General features: G+C 35.8%; 1 protein-coding gene across 1 annotated transcript in view; it reads left to right on the top strand.

Annotated features, from left to right (window-relative positions):
- adarb2 (adenosine deaminase RNA specific B2 (inactive)) overlaps window positions 1-6,000 on the top strand; it is a 516,612-nt gene that overhangs the window by 7,824 nt on the left and 502,788 nt on the right. The window lies entirely within an intron of this gene.

Genomic DNA, 6,000 nt, shown 5'->3' with positions numbered 1-6,000 from the left:
CAAGTCTAACTGTAAACATAGAAGGACTAGATGCATTGTTCTGTTGTTATCGACGTCATTTCATTCCCCAACGGCACTGAAGGTTCCCTGTTCATGCCAACCGTGTGACGTGTCATGATGAAAGTTGGAAGGCATGTACTGTAGCTTGTGCATGGGAAATGAAAGTAAAAGTGCTCTCACTGTTCATGCTGACACAAGAGATTCACTTTAGTGGAACTGAACAGCAGTTGGTGGAGATGCACACAGCGCATTTTCGTACTTAATGGCCTCTTATATAACATGCACCATGTGGCGAAACATATGCAAAGCGATGTAAAAAGCGCTCATTTTTTAAGAAAATTATCAATGATCATTGTTTTGCACAATCAACTCTTGCACAAATTGGTTTAGGTCCATCAGGGAACTATCAGGGAATGTGAAAAGTGTTATTTCCAGGCCTAATCATTGAAATTCATTCAAACAAATCTCTGAAAAGTCATGATTTTATTTTATTTTTTAATATTAAATAGAAATAAAAAAGAGCAACATTTGAAGTAAGTAAAATATATATTTTTAAATCCACTATTGATGAATGACTGGAAACTCAAGGACATTTAGCAGTCAAACTGCGTGGAAACCCTGATTGAACCGCCATTATTTACTTGAAAGGTATGCAACTATTTGCCTGGAAATGTTTTGTGACGATGCACTGATCTGAAGCTCCATTATTGGAAAAGAAAACTGAAATCCAGTGGAGAAAAACAGGCTAATCTTCACATAAGACGAATATACATAATGCGTGTCCCAACATGCACTGAAGAGCACCTTTCCTTGAAACCAGGCACAAATATCTATTCATTCATCTACACTGGTGATGCAATTTTGGCAGAAAAATGTAGGTTATTGTTTTATTTAGAATGTGGAAAGTACATGTCATTTGGGCTTGTTGAGGAGAGGGTGTGGTATTACTGCAAACATACTTACATCAGCAACCACTGACATAGCAACACCCTAGCAACACCCAGAACGACTTTGCAACTGCCTTTTTTGCACACACTAACTGGTAAAGGCTCCAACTCTTGACAGATCTGATCTGAAACAGTTATCTGACTAACACCTTGACTTACACCTATTGATCCTCAGCTGCTGAGATCAGTGCTTGGCCAGGATGACTTTTATCCCTCATGTTATCAGTAGTCCAGAGGAAATTGAATTATTTAGAAGAGGAATCGAAGATAAGCAATGAAGGAATGTGTTTTTCACCATTTAGATAATTTGACTCCGACTTTATTGACTCCAAAGCTCCCAATGACCATGCACGGAAATATTAGAAGGCATTAATAAAAAAAAAAAAATACAACTTGCAAAATGTCCTGCTAACAAATATAACAAAGTTGATTTATTAGGAGTCCTTTTTTATCTCGAGTGAACTAAACAAGAATCCTCTAAACATATTACTTTGGTTGACCTTATTTCGATTTTTAAGTATTTAAAATATACGTTTTTTTATTCCAAAACTTGTCCAAATGTTTACAGATTGAGTTATCTGAAATAATTGTATGTTAAACAACGCTGTGCCAGTTCCCAGCATGCATTGCAGCTTAAAAATATGTGGTAATTATTAAAACATTATCACTGCTTTAATTTATTAAACTGCTGTTGTTGTTAATAATATTTTTGTATATATATAGCCTACTGTAGTTTAGATTTCATATTTTTACTGAATTTACATTTGTTGATCATCAACATGTTTGAGTTGTGTGTGTTGAGGTATATGTGCGTCAATACAACTTTTGTATGGAATATGTGTCTGTAAAATATTTGCCTCTAGTTTTAAAAGGCAAATAATGAGTTAGATTTGAACCGTGCAGTATTCATCTTGCTTTGCTAAATGTGAAACAGTATTTAGTTGCCTTGACATTGAATTTTTAAGTTCAAAAGACTACATTTTACACATTAGATGCGCAAAAGTATTTAAGTTGACTGTAATTGGAGCATATTGACTTAAGTTGAATGTGATAGGTTGCCTTATGTCAACTTTTTTATAGTGCATATTAAAATAATAAAATAAAATATATAAATAAATACGTTTTAGAATTCCAGCAATTTTAAACTGAACTCAAATAAAAAAAATACATATTTTAATTTTTAGTTGTATTGTCTTATTTTAAAGTGCCCCTATATTATGCTCCTAATTTTTTTTTTTTTTGAGTCTCCAACAGGTTTAGATTAATCCAAAGCCAAGCAACACTGTCATTGTCTCAAGATATTTTGCAACATCAGCTCTTTTCTCACAGAGTCTGAAATGGTGCGATAAAGGATTCATTCTTTTTAATCCCCTCTCCGAGAGCCTCCTCTTGGTTGGTTAGATGGTCCAGTCTGTTGTGATTGTGATTTCGGAAACCAAACGGATCTTCTGGATCTTCCTCAGCACTTGTTCACACAGTGATACGAACAGTAATGATGGCGAACCATATTGATTCAGGCCCAAGTCATTATCCTTTACTGTTAGTGCATGCAAACTGAATATATATTCATATATACTCAACACCATAATACTGTGTTTGACCCCCTTTCGCCTTCAGAACTGCCTTAATTCTGCGTGGCATTGATTCAACAAGGTGCTGAAAGCATTCTTTAGAAATGTTGGCCCATATTGATAGGATAGCATCTTGCAGTTGATGGAGATTTGTGGGATGCACATCCAGGACACGAAGCTCCCGTTCCACCACATCCCAAAGATGCTCTATTGGGTTGAGATCTGGTGACTGTGGGGGCCATTTTAGTACAGTCAACTCATTGACATGATCAAGAAACCAATTTGAAATGATTCCAGCTTTGTGACATGGTGCATTATCCTACTGGAAGTAGCCATCAGAGGATGGGGACATGGTGGCCATAAAGGGATGGACATGGTCAGAAACAATGCTCAGGTAGGCCGTGGCATTTAAACGATGCCCAATTGGCACTAAGGGGCCTAAAGTGTGCCAAGAAAACATCCCCCACACCATTACACCACCACCACCAGCCTGCACAGTGGGAACAAGGCATGATGGATCCATGTTCTCATTCTGTTTACAACAAATTCTGACTCTACCATCTGAATGTCTCAACAGAAATCCAGACTCATCAGACCAGGCAACATTTTTCCACTCTTCAAATGTCCAATTTTGGTGAGCTCTTGCAAATTATTGCCTCCTTTTCCTATTTGTAGTGGAGATGAGTGGTACCCGGTGGGGTCTTCTGCTGTTGTAGCCCATCCGCCTCAAGGTTGTGTGTGTTGTGGCTTCACAAATGCTTTGCTGCATACCTCGGTTGTAACGAGTGGTTATTTCAGTCAAAGTTGCTCTTCTATCAGCTTGAATCAGTCGGCCCATTCACCTCTGACCTCTAGCATCAACAAAGCATTTTCATTATATATATATATATATATATATATATATATATATATATATATATATATATATATATATATTTATACAGTATATACATATATAGAGTATTTAAATGGCCTAAATACCAATATGGTATCCTGCATGTTTTTTTTATATATATATATATATATACATGTACCCTCTGTGGTTTCAGTGAAAGGTCCCAACAGTGGATAGATACTTCCAAGCACAGCAGTTATGTGAGTGTTTCGGGAAAGAGCAACTAATGTAAATCCTAAAACCCGTTGGGGCAGTCAAACACAGTATTACAAAAATGAAATTGTCACATTCGTTTCTGTCCATAACTCCCTTTTCTAAAGTAATAGAAATAAAGAATATAAAAAGATTAGTTCAGGATTCTCAGATAAACGATAATCAGACCCAAACTATATGCACCTTCATCTGTGCAGATTGTTGCCAAAAAGGAGCATAATTCTGTGGAATGTTTTTAAATGTGTAATGTGATTCATACATAATAGACCCTATGCTAATCCCCGCCCTGAACTCTTGTCTTAACTATCTTGAACTATTTCTTACTTACCCCAGTATGTGTTACATTATGCCCCGCTAGTGGGGTACATTGTAACAAGTGAGCAAAGATGAGCATAAATGAGAATCACTTAAATAAGATTTTTATCTTGCTGTTGCATAATTGTCTTTGAAATATGGTTAAAGTTTACATCCAAATGCACTGACAAGCATTTATGCTAATCTAAAATATACTTTAATGTAATTCTACTGAAACATGTATTGAAAATATATTTGTAATTACACATTTGTATTGATGAAGTTTAAAATATATACTTTTTTATCACTTACACAAAATTATAATCAAGCACTTAACATCAAAATAAGTGTATTTCTTTAAATCATGGCAAAATATTATTAAAACAAAACTACTTAAAGTGTACTTTAAAATAAAACTTTTAAAACTTTTTAAAAGTGAACAAGAAAGTGTGAACGTGAAAGTGTACTCTCGTAAAGTAGCCTACAGTTTTTCTTTTCTTTTTTAATATAGGCTACTTTAAAGATTTGAAGTGCACATTCAATGAAGTACTTTTTCACAAGGCTCTGGTTGCTGTCACTATTTTGGTGTGAGAATTTTCTGCAAATGATTCAGTGTGTGAGTGAATTGTCCGAATGAATTAAAAGGGTGTTTTATTTGTGGCTAATACCACGATTAATACCAAACACACATGACATGATTGCTGGAATATTGTCAAAGGAAAAATGTCTGTGTCAGTATGCGGTATCTCCATCATAGGAACAGTTCTGTTCACTTACACTAGTGTCTTTTTAAAGAGGTTCACTGTTCAGTTGACTCTGAGAGGTTGCAATTCATTCCAGCCCACGTGAGGATAAAATACAACGTTTTTTCCCCTTTATGAGACTATTTTACTGAAAAATCACAGTATTCATTGATTTAGCCACACAACACAACCAACTAAAGGTTCATTTGGTATTTGAAAGCAGTATTAGTTTAGCCCAATTTATGAACCGACATGCACATTTAATGGAAAGTTGAGAAGTTGTAGCGTTCTGCAGAAATCTGTGGGCGAGGATTCCTTGCAAGGCCTATAGGGCCTATACTGATTATCAGCCAAATCTACAGTTTCACATTCCAAAGCAACATGCATTCACTGGGACAGTCCCGTGAGACAGGCTTGCTCCAGGGCACAGGGGGATCCCAGCACAGGATTATAACCACAATCATATAGACCATTTCACAAGATGTAAACAACACTGGTCCAGAAGCACTTCCTGTTTCAGTTTTTTAACACTACATAAAAGCTGGGATAAAATACAACCAACAGAACATTTAAAACTGAATCAAAAGTTAAACAAACATCTTTAAGATGTTTTCTTTACATGTGAAATAAAGAAAACAGTTACAAACTGAAACAGGAAGTGTTTCTGGACCAGTGTTGTTTACATGACCGTATGTAAACATGTATGTAGCCCCGCCCCTTTTCAGTGTTGCGCTCGTTGTCTTTTGACTTCCGGTCTATAAAAAAAAATCATAAAAAAAAAATCCCGGTCTCGATTTTTTTAAGACATCTGCTTTACAATGCTTATGATAAACATTACAATGCTCATGATAACTTTACAATAAGTAAATTCACTTCACCAGCTAATTACTCCTCGACAGCGATGCCATAGAAATATACAGAAAACGGAAGTTCAAAGACAATATTCTAAAGATGACGGCGCCCATGTTTCTCTGGTCTATAGCATGTAAAAAAAAAAATGATTGTGATTTTAACTGTAAAAATGCTACAGTGAAAACCTGTTAGTTGGTTAAAGTTTCCTTACTATATACAGCAAATAACTGTGATATAATGGTACATTTAATGTAATTTTACTGTAAAATACCACCAGTTTTTGGAAGTGAAAAAGAACAAGTCATTGTGTAATACAGTGAAAAAATGTAAATTGATATTCCCTGCGTGACGCTTCACATTTAGGCCGTGTGTCCACCAAAGCGTTTTTCCACGTGCCTGGCGTATGTTTTCAATTGTTTTCAATGGAAGCGGCGCGTTTTTTAAACGCCACGAGCGTACCGAGGCGCTGAGCGTTTTTTTCACGC

The sequence above is a fragment of the Pimephales promelas genome, chromosome 22 (genome assembly GCF_988280905.1).
Source record: "Pimephales promelas chromosome 22, fPimPro1.hap1.1, whole genome shotgun sequence".
NCBI classification, from domain to species: domain Eukaryota; kingdom Metazoa; phylum Chordata; class Actinopteri; order Cypriniformes; family Leuciscidae; genus Pimephales; species Pimephales promelas.
This window is presented reverse-complemented; position numbering and strand designations above follow the sequence as displayed.